Here is a 19,422-nt window from a genome sequence, read left to right on the forward strand (position 1 = left end):
AATTCTCCCTAAACTGTTTTGGCAGAATAGATCCCAGCTCAAGTTTGAATTCCTCTAGTGACTGGGTACTCCCTACCTTTGGAAGCAACCCTTTTAACCTCTGGCCAGTTTTCTGCTCATTAGAAAACTCTTTCTTTAGAAGAGCTGACTTTTTCTTCTCATAGCCATTCCAATTCAGTTCTTAAACAGTTCTGCATTTGTGTGAGAGCTATTCAAATATTGGAAGACAATGAATTTATAACATGTCACACCTCCTTTCTTTTCTCTAAAAAAACCATTCCTGATCTGACATAGTTCTGAATCTCTTTTCCAATGTGATTTCTCTCCCTGGTTTCCAAATCTTTTATGTGAAGTACCCAAGTGGAAGACAATACTTTTTTTTTTTTTTAAGATTTTATTTATTTATTTGACAGAGAAAGATAGAGAGCGAGTGAGCACAAGTAGGCAGAGCGGCAGGCAGAGGGAGAGGGAGAAGCAGGCTCTCCGCTGAGCAGGGAGCCTGATGCGGGGCTCGATCCCAGAACCCTAGGATCATGACCCCAGCCGAAAGCAGCCGCCCTACAGATTGAGCCACCCAGGCGCCCCATGAAGACAATAATTTGATTTGCTTAGGGTCCCATAGAGCAGTAGCTGTGTGCACTGCCTTTTATGTGTTCTCCTTTCCCAATGATCTGGTTGCAAATCAGGACTGATTTAAAAAAAGAAAAAAAATTATATATATATGTATATATATATATATATATATATATATATATACACACACACACTAACCGACAGACTAAACCCCCATGGCTCTTTTTCTCTGTATTATTACCAAATTGTCAATTTGTTCTTTTTTTAAGATTCCATTTATTTGAGAGAGAGAGAGATAGTGAGAGAGATCACAAGATAACAAAAAGCAGGCTTCCCACTGAGCAGGGATCCTGTCCTGGCACGGGGCTGGATCCCAGGACCCTGGGATCATGACCCGAGCCGAAGGTAGCTGCTTAACTGACTGAACCACCAAGGCGCCCCAAATTATAGTTCTTAACTTGAATTCTTTTATAGTTGGTTGTTTGATCCTTAATATTTTTTTACTCATTAGATTTCATATTATTAGATTTAGCCCATCTATCCCACCTGTCTAATACCTTTTTTGGGATCATTTTCTCATCATGCCACAACTTTGTGAATCCTTTCAGCTTTATGTCACCTATGCCAATGGGTGCGTCTTCTACACGAGCCTTTAAATATTTGGTGAAAACACTGCTTAGAACAAGGTTATCTGCTCAATGAGAACAAGTCAAAATATACTGTGGTTATTGGCTTTTCTTAATCTACATGTTTAGGGAATCCACTTTTTGGAGTTTTAGGGGGAATCATAGGAGATAAAGTACCTTGAACAGTGCCTTACATTTGGTGGGTGTTCAGTAAATTAGTCATTGAAATTTATCCCCCTTCCTGAAAAAAAAATTTTTTTAAAAGATTTGTTTATTTATTTGAGAGAGAGAGAGAGAGAACATGCACACATATGCATGTGTGAGTGAGCATGGGGTGGCAGTAGATGGAGGAGAGGAGGGGCAGAGGACAAGAAAGGGTCCTCAGGCAGACACTACACTGAGCAGGGAGCCCCACAAAGTGCTCTGTCCCCTGACCCTGAGATCATGACCTGAGCTGAAATCAAGAGTAGGACATTTAACCAACCGAGCCACCCAGGTGCCTCAACCCTCTTCCAGAAATTGCTAAGTTTAATTTGCCTCTGCAGATCTGTTCTTTGTAAAACATAAATCCCTCAATTTTAAACTGTGTCTCTATTTGGTCAATCTTCAAAATTTTTTAGGTTTTAGCTACATACTTATTTTAAAGAGACTATTCTCATCCCTTTTAATGTATTTATTGGTTTTTAGTTTATTTAATATCATTTTTCTGGGTTTCTAAAGGGTGATTTAAAAATAATACTTACTGATTTTTTTGTGATTATAAATATATTTGTTGGGGAATTTTGGAAAGTAAAGTAAAATAGGAAAAAAAAATCACAGAAGGTTTGTGTTCTCATTTTGATATTCTCACAGAATTCTTTAGGCAGTGGCTTTATATTTCTGAAAGAACCATCACCAAATTTGCAATTCTCTAAGGTGTAAGTTTCCTAGGGTTTTTTTTTTTTTTTTTCCCTTTCTGCCTTCTAAGGATATATACGTGTGTGTATACACACACACACGCTATTTTAACTCAAGTTCATGCTAAGAATATTAACTTTCATTTTTTCTTTATTCTTTTGTCTCTAGTTAGATATTCATTCCCTAATCAAAAACAGTCAGAATCCCTTTGTGATTGAAAAATAATAGATCTCCAAAGTCTTTTTAATTCAGGGCTATTTGAGGTCTATTTTTGCCCCAGGAGAGCATGAATACAGGTATCTTTAGATTTTCCTCTTTGCTAGTTCTTCAAAGTGTTTCACTCCTCTAGGTAGTAAAGAATCACATAAATCCACCCACAAATGAGTAGCTCCAATGCTTTTCAACCTGAGAGAGTTTAGATGAGTTTTACATGACGTATAAACGAGTGTTTTGTATCTTACTTTATGGCAGTATTGTTGGCTCTGTTTAGATGCTGCCAAGTATTTTCTATCATTTTTGCTGAACTAGACATTTTATCATTTTGGTTGCAGTAGATGTTTGTTAAAATGAAAGAAAGACATTCAGAACATCATAACTGTAATTCCAGCATCCTGAATTCCAGATGATGTCCGGTATATCTCCAGTGTCTGGTTCCCTAAAACTTGGGAGGAGCTGTCCTATTTTGTTTTGCCTATACTTGTTGCCATTAAAAAAAAAAAAAAGATTTTATCTATTTATTTGATAGACAGAGATCATAAGTAGGCAGAGAGAGAGAGGAAGGGAAGCAGGCTCCCTGATAAGCAGAGAACCTGACTCGGGGCTCGATTCCAGGACCCTGGGATCATGACCTGAGCCCAAGGCAGAGGCTTAACCCACTGAGCCACCCAGGCACCCCTACTTGTTGCCATTTTAAGGCAGAAATACTTATGTCACCTCCGAATCATTAGCTTTACACTGCCGAGTTTCTATTGAAAGTTAGAGAGTTTCCTGTTTGGTACTCCTTGGCCTTGCAGAGTGTGTGTTGTGTGATTGCTGGGCGTGTTGGAGACTGGATGGATTGAGGTGGCTCTCTTGCATGTTCTTCTCCTTCCTGTAAACACTTGGCTCCCACTTCCAGGACTCTGGAAGTGGGAGCCAAGACAAAGCATGGGATACTTCATTAAATTGAGTCTGCTGTCCAGGTTGGAGGTTACTTGTCACATCTCAGGCATAACTGTGATGGTGGGTCAGGGGCTGCTGGACAGCACAGTCTTATTGACCTAACTCTTGCCAACTATAGACTCTATTTTAGGAATGAGTAATTGACCATGGCTTCTTTTACTGTTTGTCAGTGCTGTGATTTCTGGATTGCTAGATCCAAAGGGCAGACATTGTGTCTGTTTTTATAACTACCTCTATAAAATTATAAGATAAGCCCTGAGTTTCAAGACCAGTTTATAACCATTTTTTTGTGATAATAATGGATGACTTGATGAAAAAGATAAGAGAATTATGTGAAGCATAGAAATAAACTCAAGAAAATGATTCAATTATTTTATGAAACTGTTAAGATGAAGTTTTTAGTTCACCTTTTTAAAAAAGATTTTATTTATTTATTTGAGAGAGAGAGAGACAGAGATAATGAGAGAGAGAGCATGAGTGGGGAAGAGAGGGAGAAGCAGACTCCCACCAAGCAGGGACCCTGATGCGGGGCTTGATCTCAGAATCCTGAGACGATGACCTGAGCTGAAGGCAGATGCTTAACTGAGCCACCCAGGTGCCCCTTTAGTTCACTTCTTTGTATTAGCAATGGTCAACAGAATATTTCTCTGATAAATTTATACTATAGCATGAAGTTCGGTTTCTAGTAAATCTTGTATGTGTGTGTTTTAATGAAGAGTTGGCATTCAAACACTATAAATGAATATATGGTGGGGCTCTAAACGATCTAAAAATAAGCAAGACACTTTGACCCTTGAGCTTAGCATAGCAATAAAAACTTAGAGCTGGGCAATTGTTTTGAGAAATACACAATGACAATATTGCTATGCTACAAGGAACTCAAGAGATTTCATTAGACAATCATCTCACGTGTCCTTGGATTTTTAAGTACCATTTCTCAAATTTAACATGTTCTTATTTCATCTCACCCCCTGACCTTTCCATTCATACTCTTCCCTTCTCATTTGACAACTCCATCACCCTTTTGGTTAATCAGGACAAAACCCTTGAATGAAGTCATCCTTGACTCTTCTCTTTCACACCCCATATCCTCTTCTATTAAGGAATCCTGTTGGCTTTACCTTCAAAATATATTCAGAATCTCATCACTTCTACCACCTTGATTTAAGTTTTTTTTTTTTTTTTGAGTGGGACTTGAACTCATGACCCTGAGGTCAAGGGTCACCTGCCCTGCTGACTGAGCCAATCAGACACGCTTAGGTACACTTAGTTCTTACAAGGTTTAATGAGATAACCTCCTAAATGATCACTCAGCTTCCTCCCTTGCTTTTCTTAAGTCTGTTCTTAGTATTTTAAAAACTAAGTGGGGAGTCTGCTTATCTCCCTCTCTTTCTGCCCCTCCTCCCACTCACACTTTCTTTCTTTCTAAAATAAATAGATAAATCTTAGGAAAAAGAATAATAATATCTATCTCACAGGGTTGCTGTGGTGATTAAGTGAATCAACATATATAATACACCTAATAGAGTAAAACATATATAATACACCTAATATAGCAACTGACCCATTGTAGGATCTTACAAAATGAAAGCCATTATTACTGATTTCCTTATCCACAGGAAGATTATGATAGGCTCTCACAAGATGGTGCATCTATCAAACACTAAAGAAAAATAAACATACCAATCTTACATAAAACCTTTCAGAAAATAAAAGCAGAGGAAAATGGTTCCTAATCATATTATGAGGCTTGCATTAATTTTGATGAACAAACCTGACAGATACTACAAAAACAACAACAAGAGAAAATTACAGGTTGATATTCCTAATGAATATAAACAGAAAAATCCTAACAAAATAAGAGCAAAATAAGATCCAGTGGTGTACAGAAAAGGAAGACAGAAAGACCAAGTTCATCCCAGGTTATTCTTAGGTTGGTTTAACATTTGACATTCAATCAATGTAATTTCCTCTATTAAGAGTATAATGAAAAAAAACCCCGTATAACCATTTAAATCAATGCAGAGAACTCATTTGACAAAATTGCACTCCATTCACAACAAAAAAATTCCTAGAAAATTGGAATAGAAGGGCTCTTCCTTAATCTGATAATGTGAATCTCTAAAAAAACTGTGACTACCATCATAATTAAAGGTGAAATATTGAATGCTTTGTCCCTAAGCAATAATGTCCACTCCAACCACTTCTGTTCAGTGTTACACTGGTATGGTTCTAGTCATTGCAATAAGGTGAGAAATAAAAATAAAAAACCTGAAGAACATAACAAAAGTAAAACTATCTCTATTTGCAGATGACATGATAGTTTAAGTGGAAAATCCTAAGGATTCTACAAAGGAATTATTAGAATTTGTCAAGATCTCAACATACAAGGTCAGTATTAAAAAAACAGTTATATTTTGATCGGTTTCAAAAATTATAAGATAAAATCTAAGAATTCTCTTTAAAATAGAATTTAAATACTTAGGAATAAATGAACAAAAGAGGTACAAGGCCTTTACATTGAAATACTTACCATATGTCTGGTACTTGTAAACACTCAAATTTTTATTACCCTCATACAGCTAGTTCAAATTTGGTTTCTGTCATCTCAACCAAAGGGGTACACTCTATTTTTTCCCCAAAGGAGTGCATTCTAATGAATACTTTTCACATACGGTGGCAAAACTTAAAATGATGTAAAGAAATGGCTGGTCTTCATCATATAGTCTTAGAAAGAACATTAGATTAAAATATTTCTCTTTCTTTTTTCCTTTTTTAAAGAATTTATTTATTTATTTGACAGAAAGAGAGAGAGAGCATAAGAGGGGGAGCGGCAGGCAGAGGGAGAGGGAGAAGCAGGCTCCCTACTGAGGAAGGAGCCTGATATGGGACTTGATCTCAGGACCCTGGGACCATGACCTAAGCTGAAGGCAGATGTTTAACCAATGGAGCCACCCAGATGTCCCCTGATGTGAATTTTTAAATAATAAATCCATCATAGTAGTAGAAGACAGGCACAAGGATGGTGAATGGAATGTCAGTTTAAAGGAATCTCAGAAACACATGATGTAGACAGGATCAGAAGATGGAAAAGACCACAAAGGCTGAAGAGTTGGTTGCACAGTTCAAGTGACCTGAAGGCCGCTGGGGGAGGGAGCTGGCTTGACGTCAGCAGGGTGGGTGGGATCAGCTGACTGTAGCTACAGGGCACATAACTCCTCCCTAAGAATAGTGGGGATTCGAGGAAGCTGGAGAGACCCCCAGGCCAGTGGAGAAGTGAAGTTGTCACTGTAAGGAGGGCTTAGCTATTTATTTATTTATTTATTTATTTAAAATAAAGGTGATTCCTAGCCCCTTCTTGACTTTCTCAGTAACAGGGGATCCCTGTCCTACTTTCTGCCAGACTAGCCTTTCACCCAATCAGCTTCACCCTCCATCCTGAAAGAAAATGGGAATAAATCCTACTGGGGGATAAATCCCACTCAATTTATTCTTTTTGTTCTGGTTAGTATTCCATTTTATGAAAAATCTCCATTTTGCTATCAATTCATGTGACAATATGCATATTTGGCTTGTTTCCAGTTTGGGACAATTATGAATAAAACTTCTGTGACCATTTATGTAAAAAAAAAAAAAAAAGACCTCTACCTTTAAAACTACAAAGCACTTCTGAGAGAAATCTGAGAGATATACTATATTTATACATTGGAATACTTGGTATTGTTAAGCTTATTCTTAACCTATAAATTTAATGTAATCATAGTCGTAATCTTACCTTGCCCTTGTAGAAATTGATCATCTGATTCTAAACTTTCTATGGAAATGCAAAGGAGGTAGCACATCCAAACATTTTTGAGAAAAGAGAGTAAATTTAAAGGACTCATATTACCTGACTTGGCAACTTACTGTGAAGCCATAGTAATAAAAAAAGTGTGGTGTTTGCATAAGAAGAGACAAATGAATTAATGGAACTGAATAGAGTCCAAAATTAAGATCTACTCTTTATGGTCATTTGATTTTTCTATAGTCTCCAAAGAAACCCAGTAGAGAAAGGGAAAAAAATAGTTTTTTTTTCCTTTTAAACACTGGATATTGATTAGAAGATAGATATTCACTAAGCTAGATATTCATTAAAAAAGAAAGAAAGCAAAGAACTTCCACTCTTGCTTCACACCAAACACAAACACATAGTTTTAGAACTGAATGTAAAAGTTAAAATGATAAGACTTCTAGGGAAAAAGAAAAAAAAACACAAAAAACATAATTATCTTTGCAACTTGAGAAAAAACAAGACGTTTTTAGGTAGCACACAGAAATTCATGATAATACAAAAATAGGTACTTAGACTTCACCAAATTTTAAAACTAGTGCTCACCAATTACACATTTAAGAAATTGAATAAGAAGCGCCTGGATGGCTCAGTGGGTTAAGCTTCTGCCTTCAGCTCAGGTCATGATCCCAGGGTTCTGAGATGAGCCCTGAGAAGGGCTCCCTGCTCAGCAGGGAGCCAGATTCCCTCTCCCTTTGCTGCTCCCCCCTGCTTGTGCTCTCTCTCTGTGAAATTAATAAAATCTAACCCCCCCCCCAAAAAAAAAGGAAAAGAAAATGAATGAGCCAGCCACAGACAGGAGGAAAATATTTACAAAACATGCATTTGACAAAGAACTTGTAGCTGCAGCATACACTTACAAAAGCACCTCTAATTCAATAATAAAAAGACCAACAGTCCATTTTTTAAAAAAAATGGGCCAAATATTTAAATAGACATTTAATAATGCTATGCAAATGACCATGGGAAGACCCTCAGCCACAGGAGACATCAGGTAAAGGCTGATCAAAGCACAATGAGCTAGGACTGCCCAACTAGCAGAATAACACAGACTAAGAGCTGCTTCACCTCAAAATTGACAAGAGGATAGGGTAACTGAACTGCTCCCACAGTGCTGGTGAGGCTGATAAAATGATATAATTACTTTAGAAAAATCTCTGGTAGAGTCTTATAAAACCAAGGTTATTACTACATTATGACCAAGCAGCATGTGTGCAAGGAAAGATTTGTGTAAGAATGTTTATAACAGGTTTATTCAGCAAGATGGCAGAGAAGTAGCAGGCTGAGACTACTTCAGGTAGCGGGAGATCAGCTAGATAGCTTATCTAAAGATTACAAACACCTACAAATCCAATGGGAGATCGAAGAGAAGAAGAACAGCAACTCTAGAAACAGAAAATCAACCACTTTCTGCAAGGTAGGACTGGCGGAGAAGTGAATCCAAAGCGACGGGAAGATAGACCGCGGGGGGAGGGGCCGGCTCCCGGCGAGCGGCGGAGCAACGGAGCACAAAATTGGGACTTTTAAAAGTCTGTTCCGCTGAGGGACATCGCTCCAGAGGCTTAACCGGGGTGAAGCCCATGCGGGGTCAGCGTGGCCTCAGGTCCCGCAGGGTCACAGAAGGATCGGGGGTGTCTGAGTGTCGCAGAGCTCACAGGTATTAGAACGGGGAAGCCGGCTACAGAGACAGAGCCGAGGAGTGACTCTCAGCTCGGGGTTACCTTGAACCGGTCGCAGGCTCGGTCAGCTCGGAGCGCAGCCGGAGGCCAGGGTGGCGGGAGTAAGTGGGCACTGTTCTCTGGGGGTGCACTGAGGAGTGGGGCCCCGGGCTCTCGGCTCCTCCGGGCCGGAGACCGGGAGGCCGCCATCTTCATTCCTGCCCTCCGGAACTCTACGGAAAGCGCTCAGGGAACAAAAGCTCTCGAAAGCAAACCTGAGCGGATTACTCAGCCCGGCCCTGGGTAAGGGCGGTGCAACTCCGCCTGGGGCAAAGACGCTTGAGAATCACTACAACAGGCCCCTCCCCCAGAAGATCAGCAAGAAACCCAGCCAGGACCAAGTTCACCTACCAAGGAGTGTAGTTTCAATACGAAGGAGAGCGGTGGAATTCCAGAGGAGGAGAAAGCAAAGCACAGAACTCATGGCTTTCTCCCCATGATTCTTTAGCCTTGCAGTTAAATTAATTTTTTTTTCTTTTCTTTTTCAATTTTTTTTCTTCTTCTGCTAAATTTTTTTTAACTTTTACCCTTTTCTTTTTTAACATTTTTTAACTAGTTTATCTAATATATATATATATATTTTTCCTTTTTATACTTTTTTTTAATTGGTTTCTTTTTTAATTTTTTTTTCTTTCTTTCTGAACCTCTTTTTATCCCCTTTCTCCCCCCCCCCCCACGATTTGGGATCTCTTCTGATTTGGCTAAAGCATATTTTCCTGGGGTTGTTGCCACCCTTTTAGGATTTTACTTGCTCCTTCATATACTCTTATCTGGACAAAATGACAAGGCGGAAAAATTCACCACAAAAAAAAGAACAAGAGGCAGTACCAAAGGCTAGGGACCTAATCAAAACAGACATTGGTAATATGTCAGATCCAGAGTTCAGAATGACGACTCTCAAGGTTCTAGCCAGGCTCGAAAAAGGCATGGAAGATATTAGAGAAACCCTCTTGGGAGATATAAAAGCCCTTTCTGGAGAAATAAAAGAACTAAATTCTAACCAAGTTGAAATCAAAAAAGCTATTAATGAGGTGCAAACAAAAAGGGAGGCTCTGACGGCTAGGATAAATGAGGCAGAAGAAAGAATTAGCGATATAGAAGACCAAATGACAGAGAATAAAGAAGCTGAGCAAAAGAGGGACAAACAGCTACTGGATCACGAGGGGAGAATTCGAGAGATAAGTGACACCATAAGACGAAACAACATTAGAATAATTGGGATTCCAGAAGAAGAGGAAACAGAGAGGGGAGCAGAAGGTATATTGGAGAGAATTATTGGAGAGAATTTCCCCAATATGGCAAAGGGAACAAGCATCAAAATCCAGGAGGTTCAGAGAACCCCCCTCAAGATCAATAAGAATAGGTCCACACCCCGTCACCTAATAGTAAAATTTACAAGTCTTAGTGACAAAGAGAAGATTCTGAAAGCAGCCAGGGAAAAGAAGTCTGTAACGTACAATGGTAAAAATATTAGATTGGCAGCAGACTTATCCACAGAGACCTGGCAGGCCAGAAAGAGCTGGCATGACATATTCAGAGTACTAAACGAGAAAAACATGCAGCCAAGAATACTACATCCAGCTAGGCTATCATTGAAAATAGAAGGAGAGATTAAAAGCTTCCAGGACAAACAAAAACTGAAAGAATTTGCAAATACCAAACCAGCTCTACAGGAAATATTGAAAGGGGTCCTCTAAGCAAAGAGAGACCCTCAAAGTAGTAGATCAGAAAGAAACAGAGACAATATACAATAACAGTCACCTTACAGGCAATACAATGGCACTAAATTCATATCTCTCAATACTTACCCTGAATGTTAATGGGCTAAATGCCCCAATCAAAAGACACAGGGTATCAGAATGGATAAAAAAACAAAACCCATCTATATGTTGCCTACAAGAAACTCATCTTAAACCTGAAGACACCTCCAGATTTAAAGTGAGGGGGTTGAAAAGAATTTACCATGCTAATGGACATCAGAAGAAAGCAGGAGTGGCAATCCTTATATCAGATCAATTAGACTTTAAGCCAAAGACTACAATAAGAGATGAGGAAGGACACTATATCATACTCAAAGGAACTATCCAACAAGAAGATCTAACAGTTTTAAATATCTATGCCCCTAACGTGGGAGCAGCCAACTATATAAACCAATTAATAACAAAATCAAAGAAATATATCGACAATAATACAATAATAGTAGGGGACTTTAACACTCCCCTCACTGAAATGGACAGATCATCCAAGCAAAAGATCAACAAGGAAATAAAGGCCTTAAATGACACACTGGACCAGATGGACATCACAGATATATTCAGAACTTTTCATCCCAAAGCAACAGAATACACATTCTTCTCTAGTGCACATGGAACATTCTCCAGAATAGATCACATTCTTGGTCCTAAATCAGGTCTCAACCATTATCAAAAGATTGGAATCATTCCCTGCATATTTTCAGACCGCAATGCTCTGAAGCTAGAACTCAATCACAAGAGGAAATTTGGAAAGAACCCAAATACATGGAGACTAAACAGCATCCTTCTAAAGAATGAATGGGTCAACCAGGAAATTAAAGAATTATTGAAAAAATTCATGGAAACAAATGATAATGAAAACACAACGGTTCAAAATCTGTGGGACACAACAAAGGCAGTCCTGAGAGGAAAATATATAGCGGTACAAGCCTTTCTCAAGAAACAAGAAAGGTCTCAGGTATACAACCTAACCCTACACCTAAAGGAGCTGGAGAAAGAACAAGAAAGAAACCCTAAACCCAGCAGGAGAAGAGAAATCATAAAGACCAGAGCAGAAATCAATGAAATAGAAACCAAAAAAACAATAGAACAAATCAACGAAACTAGGAGCTGGTTCTTTGAAAGAATTAATAAGATTGATAAACCCCTGGCCAGACTTATCAAAAAGAAAAGAGAGAGGACCCAAATAAATAACATCATGAATGAAAGAGGAGAGATCACAACGAATGCCAAAGAAATACAGACAATTATAAGAACATACTATGAGCAACTCTACGCCAACAAATTTGACAATCTGGAAGAAATGGATGCATTCCTAGAGACATATAAACTACCACAACTGAACCAGGAAGAAATAGAAAGCCTCAACAGACCCATAAGCAGTAAGGAGATTGAAACAGTCATCAAAAATCTCCAAACAAACAAAAGTCCAGGGCCAGATGGCTTCCCGGGGGAATTCTACCAAACATTTAAAGAAGAACTAATTCCTATTCTCCTGAAACTGTTCCAAAAAATAGAAATGGAAGGAAAACTTCCAAACTCATTTTATGAGGCCAGCATCACCTTGATCCCAAAACCAGACAAGGATCCCATCAAAAAAGAGAACTACAGACCAATATCCTTGATGAACACAGATGCAAAAATTCTCGCCAAAATACTAGCCAATAGGATTCAACAGTACATTAAAAGGATTATTCACCATGACCGAGTGGGATTTATTCCAGGGCTGCAAGGCTGGTTCAACATCCGCAAATCAATCAATGTGATACAACACATTAATAAAAGAAAGAACAAGAACCATATGATACTCTCCATAGATGCTGAAAAAGCATTTGACAAAGTACAGCATCCCTTCCTGATCAAAACTCTTCAAAGTGTAGGGATAGAGGGCACATACTTCAATATTATCAAAGCCATCTATGAAAAAGCCTCCGCAAATATCATTCTCAATGGAGAAAAACTGAAAGCTTTTCCGCTAAGGTCAGGAACACGGCAGGGAAATCCGTTATCACCACTGCTATTCAACATAGTACTAGAAGTCCTAGCCTCAGCAATCAGACAACAAAAGGAAATTAAAGGCATCCAAATCGGCAAAGAAGAAGTCAAACTATCCCTCTTCGCAGATGATATGATACTATATGTGGAAAACCCAAAAGACTCCACTCCAAAACTGCTAGAACTTGTACAGGAATTCAGTAAAGTGTCAGGATATAAAATCAATGCACAGAAATCAGTTGCATTTCTCTACACCAACAACAAGACACAAGAAAGAGAAATTAAGGAGTCCATCCCATTTACAATTGCACCCAAAACTGTAAGTTACCTAGGAATAAACCTAACCAAAGAGACTAAGAATCTATACACAGAAAACTATAATGTACTCATGAAAGAAATTGAGGAAGACACAAAGAAATGGAAAAATGTTCCATGCTCCTGGATTGGAAGAATAAATATTGTGAAAATGTCTATGCTACCTAAAGCAATCTACACATTTAATGCAATTCCTATCAAAGTACCATCCATTTTTTTCAGAGAAATGGAACAAATAATCCTAAAATTTATATGAAACCAGAAAAGACCTCGAATAGCCAAAGGAATATTGAAAAAGAAAGCCAAAGTTGGTGGCATCACAATTCCGGACTTCAAGCTCTATTACAAAGCTGTCATCATCAAGACAGCATGGTACTGGCACAAAAACAGACACATAGATCAATGGAACAGAATAGAGAGCCCAGAAATAGACCCTCAACTGTATGGTCAACTCGTCTTCGACAAAGCAGGAAAGAATGTCCACTGGAAAAAAGACAGCCTCTTCAATAAATAGTGTTGGGAAAATTGGACAGCCACATGCAGAAAAATGAAATTGGATCATTTCCTTACACCACACACGAAAATAGACTCAAAATGGATGAAGGATCTCAATGTGAGAAAGGAATCCATCCAAATCCTTGAGGAGAACACAGGCAACAACCTCTTCGACCTCAGCCGCAGCAGCATCTTCCTAGGAACATTGCCAAAAGCAAGGGAAGCAAGGGCAAAAATGAACTATTGGGATTTTATCAAGATCAAAAGCTTTTGCACAGCAAAGGAAACAGTTAATAAAACCAAAAGACAACTGACAGAATGGGAGAAGATATTTGCAAATGACATATCAGATAAAGGGCTAGTGTCCAAAATCTATAAAGAACTTAGCAAACTCAACACCCAAAGAACAAATAATCCAATCAAGAAATGGGCAGAGGACATGAACAGACATTTCTGCAAAGAAGACATCCAGATGGCCAACAGACATATGAAAAAGTGCTCCACCTCACTCGGCATCAGGGAAATACAAATCAAAACCACCATGAGATATCACCTCACACCAGTCAGAATGGCTAAAATTAACAAGTCAGGAAATGACAGATGCTGGCGAGGATGCGGAGAAAGGGGAACCCTCCTACACCGTTGGTGGGAATGCAAGCTGGTGCAACCACTCTGGAAAACAGCATGGAGGTTCCTCAAAAAGTTGAAAATAGAACTACCCTATGACCCAGCAATTGCACTATTGGGTATTTACCCTAAAGATACAAACGTAGTGATCCGAAGGTGCACGTGCACTCGAATGTTTATAGCAGCAATGTCTACAATAGCCAAACTATGGAAAGAACCTAGATGTCCATCAACAGACGAATGGATAAAGAAGAAGTGGTATATATACACAATGGAATACTATGCAGCCATCAAAAGAAATGAAATCTTGCCATTTGCGACGACGTGGATTGAACTAGAGGGTATCATGCTTAGCAAAATAAGTCAATCGGAGAAAGACAACTATCATATGATCTCCCTGATATGAGGGATAGGAGATGCAACATGGGGGGTTAAGGGGGTAGGAGAAGAGTAAATGAAACAAGATGGAATTGGGAGGGAGACAAACCATAAGTGACTCTTAATCTCACAAAACAAACTGAGGGTTGATGGGGGGAGGGGGGTTGGGAGGGGGGTGGGATTATGGACACTGGGGAGGGTATGTGCTATGGTGAGTGCTGTGAAGTGTGTAAACCTGGCGATTCGCAGATGTGTACCCCTGGGGATAAAAATATATGTTTATAAAAAATAAAATTAATAACAGGTTTATTCAGAATAGCTAAAAACCTGGGTGAAGCCCCAGTTTCCACCAACAAGAGGTAGATAAACAAACTGTAGTATATTCATCCAATAGGCTACTGCTCATCAGTCAAAAAGGAATGACCTATTGATACACGCAAAAACATGAATGAACATAAAAACAACATCGTGCATACACACTGTCTGAAGGAGACGAAGAATGCTTACCTCTGGAGGTAGGAGGAGGCACCGACTAAGCAGGGGAATATAAAGGTTTCTAGATCTGGAATGATGACAAGGATTTGGATCACACAGATGTATATATTTATCAAAGCCCATCTGATAGTATACTAAAGATTTGTGCTTCTTACTGCACATGATCTTTATCTCAAGAAAAAAGTTAAACAATTGAACTCTAGTTAGTGACATGTATCCCTAAATGTTTAGGTAAAGTATACTGAGGTCTGCAACTTTATTTCTTTTTAAGATTTTATTTATTTCTTTGTTTATTTATTTATTTGACAGAGAGAAAGCGAGAGAGCAGCAGCAGCAGAGGGAGAGGGAGATACAGACTTCCCGCTGAGCAAGGAGCCTGACGCAGGGCTGGATCCAGGGACCCTGGGATCATGACCTGAGCCGAAGGCTGACGCTTAACTGAGTGAGTCACCCAGATTGCCCCGAGGTCTGCAGCTTTAAAATGCATCATACAAGTAAAGAGGATGGAGCCTCTGGGTTGGTGAACATGTGTTGATTTGGGGAAAGTGGTGTTCCAGGACAGGGCATGGAAGCTCTGGGCCCTTCCCCACACTTTGCCCTGGGCTTCTCTTCTGTCTGGCTGTTCCTGACTTATATCTCTTATCTTAAACCAGACATCAGAAAACAATTAAAAAATATCTATAAAATACCAAAAGAATAATCCAAAAAGAAAGAATTGATAATCTGGACTTCATTAGAATGAAAAAGTGCTTCGCGAGGGACTATATTTGGAGAGTGAGAAGACAAGCCACAGACTGAAAGAAAATATTTGCAAAACTCAATATCTGATAAAGTGGTGTTTTCCAAGATACACAAAGAACTCTCAAACTCAAAAATAGAACATAAACCCAGTTAAAAAAGTAAACCAAAGACCTTTACAGACACCTCACCAAAAAAGATACAAATGTCTGGGGCGCCTGGGTGGCTCAGTGGGTTGAGCCTTCGGCTCAGGTCATGATCTCAGAGTCCTGGGATCGAGTCCCACATCGGGCTCCTTGCTCATCGGGGAGCCTGCTTCCTCCTGTCTCTCTGCCTGCCTCTCTGCCTGCTTGTGATCTCTCTCTGTCAAATAAATAAATAAAATCTTAAAAAAAAAAAAGATACAAATGTCACTCAGCATATGAAAAGATATTTCATATCATATGTTATCAGGAAAATGCCAGGTAAAACGAGATACTGCCATGTACCTATTAGAAATCCAGATCACTGACAACTCGAAATACTGGTGAAGACATAGAACTGTAGAAACTCTCATTTGTGGCTGATGAGAATGCAAAATGGTACAGCCATTTCTTTTTTTTTAATATTTTATTTATTTGACAGAGAGACAGAGGTCACAAGTAGGCAGAGAGGCAGGCAGAGAGAGAGAGGGAGAAACAGGCTCCCTGCTGAGCAGAGAGCCCGATGCGGGACTCGATCCCAGGACCCAGAGATCATGACCTGAGCAGAAGGCAGAAGCTTAACACGCTGAGCCACCCAGGCGCCCTGGTACAGCCATTTTTAAAAAAGATTTGTTCACTTATTTTAGAAAGAATGAGAGAGAGAGTAGGAGTTGGGGGGTAGGGGGAGAGCGAGAGAGAATCTCTAACAGACTCTGCGTGGGTCTCGATCTCACAACCGGGACATCATGGCCTGAGCCGAAACTAAGATTCATGTGTATAACTGAATGAGCCACCCAGGTGCCCCAGTACTGCCACTTTGGGATACAATTTGGCAGTTTCTTACAAAGCTAAACATATTTTTGCTACATGATCTAGCAACTACTCTCTTTGGTGTTTGCCCAAAGAAGTTGAAAACTTATCTCCAAACAAAACCCAGCACACAGCTTTATTTATCCTTGCCAAAATTTCAACACTGTCCTTCAGCAGGTGAATAGATAAACTGTGGTATACCCAGACAATGGAATATTACTCAGCTCTAAAAAGAAATGAGCCACCGTGCTATGAAAAGACAATAAGGATGTCTATTACTGATAGACACCAACATGGAAAGGCAAGATACTGTATGATTCCAATTATATGATGCTCTGGAAAAGGCAAAACTATGGAGACAGGGAAACCATTAGTGATTGCCAAGGATGGAGGAATATGAACACCAGGGGTGAACCCTAACATAAACTATGGACATTGGGTGATTATGATGTGTTGATTTAGATTAATCAGTTGTACAATACATTGTAATCGAGTGTACCACTGTGGTGGGAGACTGTTGATAATGGGGGAGGCTGGGAGCATATGAGAGATATTTGTACTCTACTCTTAATTTTGCCGTGAACCTAAAACTTCTCTAAAAAAATAAAAGTAAAGAATATGAGTTGATGGATGAATAGATGGAGGGGTATTGGGTAATATTTGAAGAGGCCAATAAGGCAAAGTGTTAATTGTAGAATCTATGTGGTGGGTATTTGGGTGTTCATGGTATAATCATTTTAATTTTTTGTATGTTTGAAAATTTTCAATAATTTGGAACAGAAAGTCTTTGCTGCTAAAGTCTTAGATAAAATACTTTTGCTTGGACTCGAAAATACCAAAAAAACAGCATTTTGTGTGTGTTTTATGTAAGTTAATTATAAGTATTGCAACCCAGAGAATTTTTGGTTTTAATTGTTGGTAATGTGATTACTGCTCTGTCTCAACAGAGAGGATCCCTATGAAACCAGATGAATTTTCTGTACCTCATTGCATAACACAACAGGCAATTGAATAACCTCGGTCCAGTTTGAATTATTAAGGCACATCTCATAACATTTTTACCTCAGAATGCTGGTTGAGTATCTAGAAAAAATAATTTCGGTTACAGATTTCTATCACCAGTTTATGTTACAAAACATCTTTAGAAATATTCAGGAGGAAATTTATATGCTTTTAGTCCTAAATTAAAAATAAAGAATGCATTATTAGCTATGTCCCTCAGAAATATTTCTCTTGAAATTATTTCTTGCTTTCACCAAAACACGGTACGGTAATTTCAATAAGAGGAAAATATGAGAACTGAATGAGGTCTTGTGATTGGATTTGCTTAATTCTACCTTGAAAATAAATGAAAATACATTTCTTGTTACTTGGAAAAAAAAATTGCACAAAGAAATCAGTCACAGATGGCAAAGGAAAAGAAAAATATTCGGAGAGTGTGTTCCACAAAGTGCAGACTTCTCCCCCCTTTAGGCCATATTTCTTTTATACTAAAAAAAATATCCAGGAAAGAATGATTAATGGAATTTTATTATCTATGGCAATGAAATTAATTACTAGTCAATATGGGCTAATTAAAAAAAAAGAGTTTCGTTTGAGGCACAGAAAATATGAGGATTTTATAGAAACTTACCAGAAGCATTCCTGTTCTTGAGAGTGGTGGCTAGGAAGAAGCCCTTGAGTCTGATTCAAACAGAGTCTTCAGTGTCTTGGGGTCAGAGCAGGACAGGCTGTGTCCCCTAATAAACATTTTCACTGAACTCTACGAGGCCATGAAAATGTAGGGGCTTCCTGATGCCAATTCATTAACCCAAGTTTACTAATCTAGCTGGAGTTTTAATTAAGTTTTGTCCAAGGAGAATCTGTACTTCCAAAGGGAAAAGGCATCCCCTCCTGAAGAATCAAGAAGGAAACAGGAAGCTATGAACAAGTTCAGTTATTTACTTTTTCTATCACATGCCCTTCTGTAAATACCACTAATATATACAGCTTTGAGCAAGCAAAGACTGTTCCTTCCGTCCAGGCACATTGAGACTCAACAGGTGGTTGATAGGGTGACGTGTCTGAACACAGGTCAATTTCTATAGTGTTCTTTAACAAACAGTAAGCCAGGCCGAACAAATAAGCACTTGGTAAACAATTAACTTTCCAAGTACTGTTTATCTTGGGACTTTGTCTTGGTTTTGATTGTGGTTTAAGTAGCCCATTTGCTATTCACTCCACCAGGAGATCTCATTATTTTCTTCTTATTCGTTATTTTTTATTTTAAAAGCATTAATTAATTAATTAAGAAGTAAGAGCAATACCTCTAGAATGATGTTAGTAATAAATAAATATTTCCAAACTGAGGCCTTTCAGTGGCAGGAGTTATTCTGAGGCTGTTAAATTCATATGTCCAGAACATTATTTGTGAGTTGAAAAATCTTGCTCGATATGTTCTCTTCAGTCTTCTATTTTATTTTATTTTTTAAAAGACTTTATTTGCTTATTTGACACAGAGAGACAGAGAGAGTGAGAGAGAACAAGAGAGCACAAGCAGGGGGAGCTGCAGAGGGAGAGGGAGAAGCAGACGCTCCACTGAACAGGGAGCCCAATGCAGTGCTTGATCTCAGAACCCTGAGAGCATGACCAGAGCCAAAGGCAGACGCTTAACTGACTGAGTCACCCAGGCACCCGGCTCTTCAGGCTTTTATTTATTTATTTAACAGAGAGATACACAGCCAGAGAAGGAACACAAGCAGGGGAGTGGGAGAGGGAGAAGCAGGCTTCCTGCTGAGCAGGGAGCCTGACGCTGGGTTCGATCCCAGCACTCTGGGATCATGACCCTCC

General features: G+C 39.0%; 1 protein-coding gene across 1 annotated transcript in view; it reads right to left on the reverse strand.

The window, feature by feature from the left end:
* SMIM31 (small integral membrane protein 31) overlaps nt 1-18,656 on the reverse strand; it is a gene marked incomplete at its 3' end in the record, with an annotated part of 31,672 nt that extends 13,016 nt beyond the window's left edge. The window contains exon 1 of the mRNA XM_047717751.1: nt 18,227-18,656. The remainder of the gene's footprint in view (nt 1-18,226) is intronic.
* Between the last annotated feature and the right edge of the window lie 766 nt (nt 18,657-19,422).

This window comes from Lutra lutra, chromosome 2 (genome assembly GCF_902655055.1).
Source record: "Lutra lutra chromosome 2, mLutLut1.2, whole genome shotgun sequence".
NCBI classification, from domain to species: domain Eukaryota; kingdom Metazoa; phylum Chordata; class Mammalia; order Carnivora; family Mustelidae; genus Lutra; species Lutra lutra.